The following is a 14,460-nucleotide window of genomic DNA, read 5'->3' as shown; positions in this document are numbered from 1 at the left end:
ACAATGATGGAAGACATTAAAGCAACATATGAATGTGATGAATTAAATGGATCTGATGAATCACTCTCTAATAGTGACAACAGTACAGATTATGCTAATAACCCTCAATCACATCAACCACCGATTCAAGAAAGTGTGGCAGCCTCTATTGGAAATGATTGTTACTTTGAACATTCCATTATGCGTCATACCAATACTGTCCCAATGCAAATTCCATTTGGTGAAATTTCTAGTTCTATGTTTGTTGATGCTTACAACGACATTGAGTTGGGAAACATAGAATCAAGCAACAGTGAAAAGATTCCAAGTGGTATTGTGTCTGGAAGTTTGCAGTTGTTGAACTCTGCTATGGGATGTGAAAATACAACACAAGTTGCCCTTTCATTGGATCAACATATGTTGACTTCATTGCTTGTGACTTCAACAGCCAACAACCACTCAATGGCACAAAATGTCTCTACAAAAGCCATGATGGATGTGGTTAAGCAATCAAAGAGCATGCAAGATTGTGGCAAAGCGGTTGGTTGTTCGTAAAAACCCTCCATGGCACTACTAGTTGAGTGAAAAAGGGTTAAGGCTTTATGGTCCTCACCTTTTATCTATCAATTGATAAATGCTTAAAAAAACATGGAGATATTTTTGAGAATATGTTATTGGTGAAATATTCATAATATATTTCTAACATTTTTTTAGTGCTACTTCATGACTTTAACTTGCTCTTGTATGTAGTGCTTCTTTTGTTTTTATGTGATGTGGGTACTTGGTAGTCCTTTTCTCTTTTGGAAATGTAAATAGTATGATCTGATTAAATTATGTATTTATTTCTTGGAGTTGTCAAGGGAATAAATACATAACTTGATATGGACCTTTTAATGTAATTAATTAGCAGATATTGATTATAGGAAATGTAATTTGAAATTATCATGGTGCAAGATATGTACTTCAAAGTTATTTTTTGTCATTAGCTATAGAATTTGTTGAAATATATACACTTGGACTATTTACTGTTCACGACACTATTCACATGAACAGTAAAAAATATGTTTTACTGTTCACGTGAACAGTAAAATCTGTGTTACTGTTCACGTGAACAGTATATGCTAGTGATGCTACTCTACTTTCTATTTTTAATGTTGGAATCTTGCTACATAAGTTTTGGGAGTTTTTAGAAAGCATAGTTTCTATTTTTGTGGTAGTTTCTATTTTCACAGTTTTCTATTTTAGGAGCTAGGAAGTTACTAAAGTTGTAACTTTTTGGTTCCTTTTTCTAGAGGACAATTACTTGTCTCTCAAGTTGTATTAGATTCATTAGAAGCTATAAATAAAGGGCTCTGTGATTCTAGACTCTTAAGCAAAAATCACAAGCCTCTTCTATTGGTTCTTTATCTCTCTTCTCCTCTTCTTCTTCTCTCTTTTCTTTGTTCTAGTTCAGCTGTTGTTTTGATTATATAATGCTTGTTTTCTAACAGAATTGTTTATGTTGGACATGTAGGTTGGACATGATAAGTCTAATATAACTTTTATTTGTATGTGTTTAACAAGGTGGTTTTCATAATATAAACTTCTTTTGATTGATCTAACATATGTTTTGTAGGTGAATCCTTAGCTTAAATGGAAGAGCACCCAGATATTTTCTAGGGAATGATGGTTCAATCCCATCAGGATTCATTGCTAACAGTAATGTTGAATTCCATGGAATACAGAGAGTTCCTTATTGCCTTCATTTGTCTACTTCTACTAAAATAATGAGGACATAGATTTAGTCCTTGGTTTTGTTCATTTCTGATTCTTCACTTAAATTTTCGAGTATGGTTTTGAGGTTAGTAGCTTGTTTTTAGTTTTGTTTTGAAAAGAGGTTAATTGTTGAATGAATCAGTTAATGTGCTTTGCCTAACATTTAAATTCCTTGATTTGAATTTAATAAAGTACTTGTCACTATTTTATCCATATTCGAGTCCTGTAGTTCTTGGCTACAACTCCTATTTTTGTTGTATTTAGGAGGTTTTTGAGTCTGTAGTTCTTGACTGCAACTCCTATATTTGCTGAATTTGGGAGATTTGAGGTAAGACTGATAGGGATCTTATCATTTATAATTGGCTTTTTAAGTTGTTTCTTGGACCGTAGGGGGCTTGTACCGTGATCTCTACTGTCAGTTTTTATGAAATCATGTTCTACTAACTTTATCTATCATTCAATTAACACGAATATGTGGCATGTTATATTGGTATTGTTTGGGTGTGAAGTGGCCTTTGTGTCTGCTATTACATCTCATGTACATATGACTTTCCCCCCACGAGATAATATATCCTCTCACTTTTATCACTCTAATTTGATCATCCCTGCTCAATAATCTTACATGACCATGAGACCTCTTCTTTCTATGTTCTTCCTTACTGCTTTCTTAGCTTACATTACAGGTAAGTACTGGGTACCCTCTTCCTCTCTCTTTAGCACGTTTACACATGCAAATGTGGCTAATGATAGTGTTTGTTTCAAGTGTAGTTGAGGTCTCAACAACTACAATAGCTGTTTACATATAATGCTTGCACAGCAAGATAATACTAATTATCAGCAAGCAAGAACAAGTTAGATTATCAGTGGATGCTAAGTATAGACTTCAATTAGAGATTTATCCATTCCTTAAACCAAAGTTCAGTTAATTTCCTGGAGGACTTTGGTATCATCTTTATTCAGAACCCTAATGCATAAAGCATCTTAAGGCTCTAAGGAAAGTTAATCAAGGAAAACATGTTGTTCAGTTCTGACTTGGAGCAGGAAATCATTCAGGAACTCAAAGGTCTTATCCTAATGAGACCATGAACGTTGCTGGAAAAATAGTTATATTGCATGGTATGGAAAATTCATTTCCCAGAATAAAGCTTTATAAACATTGATGGAACTGGAATCAAGTATAGGAGCTGGAATTGAGTATCAACATAATATGAAACTCACAGCTGAGTTTGTCTCCTTAGTTACAAGAGGATTCTCCTGTAACCTAAGATTACCTTAGTGTTAGGTCTAGCCTCCATTTTACTCTTATAATAGCATCTCCACGCAAATGGAGAATTTTCACAATCTGTGGGGAAGTATATCTCACATTTAGTGTTTCCAAAATCTCAAAATCAACCTGGAAATCCATATAAATGCTTCTAATCATTCCACTTGCATGACTAGTTGGTTAAACACCACCACTAACCAAAATTGGCCACACCCTTGACCTCTTTGGTGCCTATTCGGCGGGAACGTGGCGCTCCCAAACTACAATACAGCAGACTACCCTTACATATCCAAACAGCCGGTAACGAAAAATGCTGCAAAAACAAAACAATCCCATCACCGATATGGTTATGAGAAGAGGTGGCCTACAAAGAGAATTTGGAGTTAGCTTCAGTAGTGAAGTCTCCCTTCCTTCACCTCCTTCCCTTGACAAGATTGGAGCCCATCCTTCCTGCTAAAGGCCAGCCATAGATGCAGCCTGATGTCAAATAGCAGTAGCTGCACCGCAAGACATGGATGTGGAAGGTGCACAGGCCGGACTACAGTTTCAACAGTTTGGGGGGGGGGGGGGGGGGGGGGGGGGGGGGGGAATTTTGATTTTCTCTCTCCTCACACTCAGAGAGTCGTCCAGCTTTCAGGCTCAACTCGAATGGCCCACAATTGTCGTCTACTCGAGTTCCGGGTTTGCAATCCTGAAACCATGGGTAAGAGGGTTAAAAATCCAGGGGATTTCACAAAACTATTATCAGTTCTTAGAATATCATGGCTAGTACATTTAGTTTTTGTCTTCCTTACTTTATCTACTAGACTTCGTACAATGGACAAACCAGTTATATTTTGTGAACATTTGATGTATGTTTAGTTTGCTTTATGATCTCTTATTAAAAGAATAGAATGTACTTAGCTTTTTCTTTTTTTTTTTTAATGAAAAAATTTCTTCTTTACCCAAAAAAAAAAAAGTAAATAAATATCATGAAACTGTCATCCATTAGGATCAAACCCTTTACGGATTATTATCTAATGGCCTTATAAAACTCAAATTGGTAAGTGGTGCCTTATTTCACAGTTGTGTCCCTCATGTAGTTTGTGCAATGTGTTTTTCTAGCATTTATTTTCAGGTTGCGTAATGCATCAAGACACATTTTAGCATGTGTCCCTTTAAAATGTGTCCCTTTAAGCATTAGAACATATAAACTTACATATGCAGAATCATTCCTTGAGATATGTCTACGATGGAGTTGATACACTTTAATGGAAGATCCCCATGATGATTGGCTTTTTTTCAGTTCTGGAATCTCTTTATATTATAATTGAAAAGTAAAAAAAAAAAACTCAATTCCATATTAAAACTCAAAGGTATTAAATGAAAATATAATTTTTTCCTTTTGCATTTTAAGGGTTTCAGATTTCATAAATTTCCAAACTCAGCCCCTCTGGTAGGTAGTCAAATATAAACCCCGTGATAAACTCAACCTCTGGTAATCCTAGTTTCTGCAAGTTCTACCAATGCTTTTTCACAGATCTTCTTGGAACCAACTTACTTTTCGGTGAGAGACTTTGACAAAGTGTGGAAAAGTGACTAGAAATCCAAAGGCAAAATAAATGGATAGAAAAACCCTAGTTTTCAAAAAGAATGTTAGAAAAGAATTGCAGATAGATTAAGGTTGGTGGTACTTTTGATGCCTTTGATGGTGATACGGAAAGATGAGCACCAAACGGGTATAACCCGAATATTATACATTGTCATATTAGTCGGGTTCCACCCGGTTTCAACAGGACAAAACCTGATGGGGCCTGGACCGAATGGGGCTCCACATGACAGTTGATCGGGAAGGATGCCGATCACCCATGACCAAAAGCGCAACGTACGCCACAGATATGGCAATCATCCTTGTTATAGAAGGTCAACTCAGCAGCTGATTCAACGGGACTAACAACAAGGGAGCATGATCCAAGGAGAAACATCAGCCCTTGTCTGGCTGACTTACCAAATACATAAAAGGTAACATCCATACTATAAAGGCACAGATCTACCCCTCCGGTAAGCAACCAATACACTTTAAGCATAATCTTGTGTAGCTTCTGCACGAGACCTCATTCGGTTCATCATCTAACTTTGCCATCGGAGGCGGCTGCCCGGCACACAAGCCGGCCCGCATCTAACCTTTCTTGCAGGACTCATCGTCCCGGATACGAGAGGAGGCTCAGTCGGATCCAGAAGCATAATTGATCCGCATCAGTTTGGCGCCGTCTGTGGGAACGACAAAGCTTGGAAGTCATGGTGCGACGAACTAACGGACGTTCCCGTCAAGAAAGGACCAGGGATGATCGAGTCATTCCCGAAGAAATGATTAATCCATCGGTTCATGAGGAACAACAGGTACTTCCAGACGACATGGTTCTGGAAGATCCGAATGAAGAAGGAACATCGCGAGGTCCCCGGGACCAGGCCATTATGGCAGATATGGACGAGATACGCAAAGGTATGCTCGAAATGCAAGGGGTATTACGCGGTTTGGTGCATCAAATTGGGGTCGAACAAGGACCAAGGCGTAATACCCAGTCCGGAAGGCTAATAAAAGCCTTCAGGACGGTACGAGGAGCCCGACATCCAAGGCATACCTCGAGAACCAAAAATACTCGGGAACAAAGGGAAGTACAACCCGATCGTAGCAAGCGCCAAACCACGCCCAATGGGACAAGGATCAGTGGTTTAGAGCGCATTTCGTTGCCGCCTAAAACAGGATCTTTGCCCCTTAGGGACCGTCGGGAAGAGGTCGAGGAGATCGTGGATAAGGAGGATGAGGGGGAAAGCCAACCCCCACCTTCAAGGTCGAGAATTTCGACCTCTCGGGCACCATCCCAAAGGAAGGAGACTACAACCCCTCGATCAATGGGGGAACGTGTCGAATCCGATGAGGATGGTACAAGGGAAAACCGGCTGCGAAGGCGAGTGGCCGAGGTCGAACGAAAGCTGGAAGATCGGGATCATGACGAGGATCTTGACGTAGTAGATCGGGAGCCGTTCTCAGACGAAATCATGAACATGCCTCTCCCTAGAAATTTCATCATGCCAACCTTCACCCCTTTTGAAGGAAAAACAAATCCAAAGGAGCATATCAGCTACTTTAAATCAGTGATGACTGTGCTAGGTCGAGAGGATGAATTGCTTTGCAGAACTTTTCCAGCGTCACTCAAGGGCCCGGCTATTAAATGGTTTAGCAGTCTACGACCGGCATCAATAAATAATTTCCGGGAGTTGGCCCAGAATTCATAGCCCGATTCGCGCGCGATCGGGAGTAAAAAACGTCCGACGCTCTCTTTGGCATACGACAAGGCCGAAATGAGTCCATTCGGGATTATCTGAAAAGATTTGACGAAGTTGCCATCGAGATCGAGGAGCTTGATGATCAAGTAGCATACAGTGCGCTTTGGAGTGGCATTACTCACCAAAGGCTTCTGGAAGTCTTGGCGACGGATAAGCCGAGAACGTACGGAATGCTTGTTACGCAGTGTCAAAAGCAAGCCAGTGTTTATGAAGTGATAAATGCTCGAGTCAAGGCAGATCGGGACAGAAGATCAGATCGGGACGTGGAAAAACCATCCCCGAGTGACAAGCATCAGAGGTCAAAAAGTAACTGGAAGCGTGAACAAGTGAACTATACTCCTCTAAACTCGAAGCCGTCAGAAATTCTGATGAATATTCGGGATAAAAAGGAGTTGAAATGGCCCGGGAAGATACGTGCACCTCCAGAGGATCGGGATATGATGAAATATTGCCGATTCCACCAAGATTACGGCCACCATACGGATGCTTGTCGGAATCAAGTTTGAAATAGAGAAATTGATTCAACAAGGAAAGTTGGGTCAATATGTAAGGCAGTCGGGTAAGAGCCGGGCATATTCACCCGCGCCAAAGAAGAGAGGTCGATCCCCAAGTCCAAAAGAGCCTGTCAAAAAAGGGGACAAAGGAAAGGAAAAGGTTGATCGGGAAGAAACACCTGTGTACGTGATTATGGGGGGACCAACTGTGGAATCAATCAGAAAGGCAAAGCAAAAGGCTCGGTTCGTGGGGGCTGTTCATTTGCCTAAGAAAAGGCAAAATCTGGTATGTCCCGAGCCCATAACTCTTACGGACGCAGACTTAGATGGTGTCACGTCACCACATGATGACGCGGTTATCATCAAAGTCAAAATAGCAAACCGGGAGGTTCACCGAGTTCGTGGACACAGGATCCTCTGTCGATCTCATCTCGTATGATGCCTTCAGAAGATTGAAGTTGGCTGATGATTTGTTAACACCATCATCAACGCCACTATATGGTTTCGCAGGATCATCCACAGTGGCAGAAGGAACGATCCATCTGGATCTCAAAGTTGGAAAGTCACCCCGAGATACTTTGGTTCGGGTGAACTTCATGGTGGTCAGGGAGCTATCGGCATATAACGTCATTCTGGGACGACCAACATTGAATGCACTTGAAGCGGTGGTGTCTCCCGGACATATGAAGTTAAAGTTCCCGACCAAATCGAGTCGGGAATGTTGCTCGGATCAATCGCTTCCCGCCAATGTTATACAAACTACTTGAAGGAAAAGCGTAAGCCGAAAAGTTCGGGAACAGCCATGAACGTCGAGGTTCGGGACGATCGTGATGAGGAAAGCATGCAACGCGAACCCGTGGAAAAGCTGGAAAGGATCCAACTTAGTCAATCCCTTCGACCGAGAACGTTTATTGGCTCAAGCAGCCGACGATTTCAAGGAGGAACTTACCCCTTCTTGTGTGATAATGCGGATATCTTCGCATGGTCGCAAATGATATGCCGGGATAGACGACGGGTAGCGAGCACAAACTCGGATACGAAGGATGCAACCCCGGTCATCCAAAGACGAAGAAATTTTGCGATTGAAAAGCAGAGGAATCAGTGGTTGAAAATTGGAGAGTTTTGAACCAATCGAATGCCCACTCCTACCAATGTGTTATGGTTAAGAAAGCTCATGGAGAATGTTAACACTACACCGACTTAAACAAAGCCTCCCTAAGGTTGCTACCCTCTCAGGATTATCTTTTGATCGATCCACTCCTCACGAGTCCTAAGTTTCATGGACGCTACTGGATATAACCGATCTTGATGAGTCAGGATGAGAAACACACTTCCTTTATGAGATCGAGAGTTATTTCTACCAGTAATGCCGTTTTTAAAATGCAACTTATCAAAGAGCTTCATAGAATTTTTCAAAGCAATCCCTGGAGGTCTATAGACCATGCTTGTAAAACTTGTTCCACATTTGGCGACTTGAAGAGACATTTGATGTTCTCACTCCATCCCACCCCGAAATTTTTTAGTTCCTGGTTCTGGTTTCCCAAAGAGGAATCGAGGCTAATCCAAAGATTCACACCGATCGAGTGACACCACCTTCAATAAAAGAAATCCTTTTAACCAGGGTGGCCTGCGGTTCTTCTAAAGTCAACTTCTTCAAAGCTTGAAGACTACTCCTCACTTGACCAATGCCAACACTTTGATCATCTTATAACGTATCTCGACAACACTGTTTCCCTCTGGGTCCTTACGATCTATCCAATTCCAACCCTGCTTTTTTGATACCTTAACCCATCTACTATGTGAGCCATGTGCTTATAGATCTCGTACCGACATCGATAAACAACTTCTCTGCATCCGAAAACTAAGGCCCTACTTCCAATCACACCCGATAATAGTCCCACTAATTTTCCATTAAAGAAAATACTAAAGACCGATCGGATGGTTTCCCGTACCGATCTTTACCCCATAAAGCGTTTCCTTGTTGTGCCTCTCACCATCTTCTTCTGTTGGTTTTTCCTCCCCTTCCCAACTCACTGCACTTGGTTCAATTCCCCTCAAACATCTCCTCTCTCAGCCCTCGGTGCTGCCTCAACCGTTTCCGGGGGGTTAGGATGAAGAGGCTAAGTATTTAGTCAAGGTTGGACTTTCAAACTTTTTAACTCTCAATTGACCCCTTGTCATGCAAACTACAAATTACTTTTACATTTTTGCTATTTTTGAGATCTAACCACACCTGATTCTTTTCATGACATTCTCACTCCAGGAAGCATTGTTCCTCACGGTCCCCTCTTGTGTCTTTCTATGCTTGGTCCCTTCCTTTTTTGTTGCTCCTATCCCGTTACCCCATGGTTCCGCTAACCATTTGGATGACCGTACTAAGCTCTAAGAATCGTCGGTTTCGTGTCTCCTTCCATTTTGAAGAAGATAATTAGGTTCGGGATACCGGATATTGTGACGGACATGGCAAACAATTTAGTTCAAATCTTTTGTATGTACCATATAGAACATCGATGGTTGCCTACCCACATGGACAAGTGGAGGTCACCACCTGTGGATCAAAAAAGGTGGTCTCCCTCCCCCCCTTTTTAGCGGCCTAGCTCGCGATGCTTCGTGGACTGGAGATTTTCTTTTGCAGACCAGAGAGCCAGTCTTTGTATCAAGCGCTAATTCTGGTTAAGAACCAGTTGCTTTTCCGAATCAGCTAGCTCCAATGGGAAGGACCTTACAGGTAGAAAATTCTAAACCTGATTACTTTGAAGTCTCATTTTCTTTTTCTTTTAGGCTCATAAATCCGTCATCCTTACTTTTCTTTTTGGACTCTCTTTTCTTAAAGATACATTCACCCTTTTTAAGTCCTTTTTAAGATACATTTTCATCTTTTTAAAGGACCATCTTTTATTTCCCGTTTTTTTTAAGGCTTTTTTAGTACCATTCCTTTTCTCTTTTTTTTAAAAGGACTCTTTTTAGTCCACCCTTTCTTAAAGGAACTTTTGTCTCTTCTGGTTCCTCTGTTGGTCACTGCCTACTTGATTCATTCATAAAAAGTTACATTTTGGTATCAAGCTTTAGTCAATTTTCACCGAAGGACTCCGGGAAGATCTTCTCCAATAGCTGGTTCGTCGCGCCTTCAAGGGACTCCAGCATACCTACTGGATCGGCGGGGGGAACCTTGAACCTCTTCCTCACCCCGATCATGCTCGTTTGGCAGCTCACTAACCTCTTCTCGAGCTATTGTTTCTTCATCTTCACCCTCCCCTCGTACTTCGTCCTCGGGGAAGGTTGGGGAGGAGGATCAATATAATCCATAGCATCGGAAAAGGGAAGTCTTCAAGCTCGGGAAGACCTTCGGACGAGGCGTTTGAGCTCATCATAAACAAAGGATCCAACAGCTTCCCCAACTCTAAGGGACGGGGAAGATTAGTTTGCTCCGGCCTTTTAAAGGCAACCCGCATACCTCTCTTAAAGGCGGGAGTAGCAACGCCAAAGTAAGACTCTTAAATTCTTGAGTCATGAAGTATTCCTCCAACACACTCGTCTAGAGGCTCGGACCCGGGACTCCAGCTCTTTCAACTTCTCTCTCAGTGGCATTCTCATTCTTCTTCGCCAATAAGAGGGCTTCGACGCCCTCAAATCCTCGGACACCTTCCGACTCTCTCTTCCAGGTCGTTGACCTTCCCTTTATCTTACTTTGCTTTTGGAAAGGACATCCCTTTCCTTCTTCACTCCGCTTTCTCTTCGGCATCTTCGGTTTCTTCTCCGCCTCTTCCTTTTCGGTGGTAGCGATCGGGCCCGAACGTTCGACTCCCGTGGCGTTCGGCCGCGCTACGCTTGCTTGGTCCCGAGCCCTACGAAGAGACTCAAATGTGTACAGACCAACAACGTATCCGAAGAAAGATTACCCGTAAGAGAGTGATAATAGTGATTCGGGAGAAAAAGGAAGAAAAAGCGTCCTGAATCCTTCATTAAAAAACTCCCTATTCGGGAGATTGCGCAGATACGTTGCATCAGCATCGTTTGTAGCTTCATTTAGCCACTGTTCACATACTTAGAATCACCGAAACGGTGTTAAAACCGAAATCACCGGCCAAGAAGAGGGGCAACCTCCGAGCTGGTTCGTCGATCGAACCCTTTTTGGAAGGCGAGGAATGCCGTCCGCTCGTTCTCGCTCCCAGGAAGGAGCTTTCTTCTTCAAACTCTGTCAGATGGCCGTGGAGGGGCAACGCCTTGCACCCAGAACGCGCTTTTTGAGCACTCCCGAAGGAGGTTTCTGGAAGGCACAGTTTTCGCTTCTTGCCTCGTCCATGTTCCCAGCCCATGCCGAAGATCATCTTCAAATATTTTGGCTCACTGGAAAACAAAAATCGTATCATCACACAACATAGATGACACAAAAACAATAAAACGAGACTTACTCGGAGAAACCCCATAGAAGAACCTCTACTCCATGGAGTACCCATGGACCCAGCTCCATCGCAACCATGTTTATTATGTCAATATAGTTTTCCTCTCATGTTCGCGTATTCGGCGTCGATCTTCCCCTTGGGAACTTCTTGAAATTGAGTACGAAGGGCTCGGCGTTAAAGAAAGATAAAACTCCGCCATTTCTTGGTGGTGACAGGGAGTCCTTTAGATAAAGTTCCCTGAGAAGGGAAATTCCTGGATAGAAAAAACCAACCCGTGCGAGGATGAAGGGAGTAATATGCGAATAAGCCGAAAGTCGGGAAGCCCCTAGTGACTTACAGCCACACCCGATCATAATCCTCCAACTGTCGGCTCAAATTAGAAGGGCTAAGCTTAATGGTCAAGCACATCTATAAAAAGATAATGCAACGGAGACGAACCCCCGATAAAGGCATCATAATACAAGGGATAAAATCCCTCGGGAGGACCGTTCACTCTTTGGCTATCGGTCGGGATAATAACCCGATATCCCTCAGAATACCAAAACTACTCAAAAATCTATCCAGATCCTCGGGAAACGGGGCGGTGAATTCAGGTCCCAAGAGTTCGGACGGTTAATGTGCCAGGAGTTAAGGGTTCGATCAAGTAGTTCTAAGGCTGCAGTCGAGTTTCTTACAATCAGGTTTACGGGAATGGCCCCTCGGAAACCGCTAGGACGTTGAAAAGGTGGACGGGAGGAGCTTTCGATCTAGATACCCGGGAGGTAGACGGGACATCCGTCCGAAGGAAAGCTTGGGAAGATACAGCGGGGATCTCGGGAAGTGGCCGAGACTCGGGTCTTAGGGCACTCGGCGAAGGAGTAGCGGAATCGAAGCGGGGCGGGTTCGAATTTGAACTATGATCGGGACCCTCCCGAGAATCTACACTAGGAATGGCTTCTACTCGGCCTCAACGGCCTCTTCCTCGGCCTCTACCCGGCCTCTACCTCCCCTTCTACTTCATCGGTACGAGGGACGTAGTCGGGGCTTGCACGCTGCTTCTCTTGCCTGCGAACACTCCTGGATCTCATTATAGAGTCGAAGATCGTCGTCCGGGTGGGCCTGATTTGGATTTCTCCTCATCGAAGATTGCTTGTGGAGTTCTTTCGACGATCCCGGTCATTATACTTTTTGTTTGATCGCTATCACCCTCACTAGTATAACCCTCAGCCCGACGACGCCTATCACGGTAGATGGGAACGGGAACCTTATTCGATACCTAAACCCTCTCAAGCTTACTTTGGCTTCTTCGGGGCCTTATATCTCCTCGGGGCCATAAGAAAAGGAAACTCCGATTAAAAGCGGAAGGCGAGGAGCTCGAAGTCACTCGGGAGCGTTGCTAAGTCGAGAGCAAAGAACAGGGAAGAAAATGAAGGGAAGGCCCCTATTTATATTGCCGGAAGAGGCTTACATTTCTTGATCGACGAACGACTCTTGATGATCGACGGTTACAAAATGAAGACGGTTCGCCTCCCCGAGGCTCTCATTATGAGCCTACGCCTAGCCGCCCGACGTGTCAATCCCAGGTTGGGCGAAGTCCTGGAAGGTAGCCGTTCGAAAAACGGCTGGTCACTTTAGTTCGCAGGCATTTAATGCGTCCATTAAAGGGTATTCCCGAATCTCCCGAGGAAAGGGAACTCCCGGAATCTCCCGAGGCACAACCGGCTCCAACCATCTAGCTATCCCGAACATCCAACAACGATCGGGATAGGGGCTATGATACGGAAAGATGAGCACCAAACGGGTATAACCCGAATATTATACATTGTCATATTAGTCGGGTTCCACCCGGTTTCAACAGACAAAACCTGATCGGGCCTGGACCGAATGGGGCTCCACATGACGTTGATCGGAAGGATGCCGATCACCCATGACCAAAAGCGCAACGTACGCCACGATATGGCAATCATCCTTGTTATAGAAGGTCAACTCAGCAGCTAATTCAACGGGACTAACAACAAGGGAGCATGATCCAAGGAGAAACATCAGCCCTTGTCTGGCTGACTTACCAAATACATAAAAGGTAACATCCATACTATAAAGGCACAGATCTACCCCTCCGGTAAGCAACCAATACACTTTAAGCATAATCTTGTGTAGCCTCTGCACGAGACCTCATTCGGTTCATCATCTAACTTTGCCATCGGAGGCGGCTGCCCGGCACACAAGCCGGCCCGCATCTAACCTTTCTTGCAGGACTCATCGTCCCGGATACGAGAGGAGGCTCGGTCGGATCTAGAAGCATAATTGATCCGCACCAGATGGAGAGATAGAAGACATGAGAAATCATGGCAAAACCAAACGGATCTGTGAACGATCCATGCAGAACTTGGGAAGAGCTCCTGTTCGAGTGGGGGCTTAGATGCGAGGTTCAACGATATGATGTTTGGATCATGTAAATTTTGAAAGATCTTCCTTTATAGATGCTCTTATATTGTTTCCTTTATTCGAATCATAGATATGGATTAGGATCTCTTTGTTCTTTCTTTGTTTCTTCAATATCTGAGAGGTTTGTTTTGTTTTTTTCTCTGTTTTGTTTTTTTCCTACGATTCGTTGCGATTGAAAGTTAAAAAATTGAAGGAAAATCGTGAATGCAGCGGAAGAGAGACAGACGGAGTAGGAAAGGGATGCAAAACCGGAGAAGTCCTCGTTGGGTATCGCTACCGGCAGAAAGGGGACCGAAATCAGTCTTTCAATGAGGGTTTAGATTCGACTACTTACCAAAGGGGCTAAGTTTGTAAATTTATGAAATCTAAAATCCTTAAAATGCAAAAGCAAAAATTTATATTTTTATTTAATACCTTTGAATTTTAATCTGGACCGTTAGATATACATTTGATGATGTTGTCGAATCTCGACCATTGGCTGCTAGCAACACGGCTGTCGCAAATAAAAATCCAAGTATCCCCCAAACTCCTAATTATCATGACATTTATGACTCAGTGTTGATGATTGCTGGCATTCACCCCTATGGGGTAGACATTTGGTCCATTTAGACAAGTTGTACATAAGCAAATAGGATCTAATAGTTTTGACACAAAGATGGAAGTAATGTTGGAAAGACTACTAGTTGGTGTGGAGTCTGCTAAGGCCTACGGTCTAATGTTAACACGGATTGGACCAACTCCATAATGGCATCTGAACTACTATCGAACCCACAACATAACTCTTGGCCTCTATTTTTAGCTCTGGTGCTTCTTC

This window comes from Hakea prostrata, chromosome 11 (genome assembly GCF_041222555.1).
Source record: "Hakea prostrata isolate BN-2017 chromosome 11, UWA_Hpros_2, whole genome shotgun sequence".
In the NCBI taxonomy this organism is placed as follows: domain Eukaryota; kingdom Viridiplantae; phylum Streptophyta; class Magnoliopsida; order Proteales; family Proteaceae; genus Hakea; species Hakea prostrata.
The sequence above is the reverse complement of the archived record's forward strand: the minus strand, read 5'-3'. Positions refer to the sequence as shown.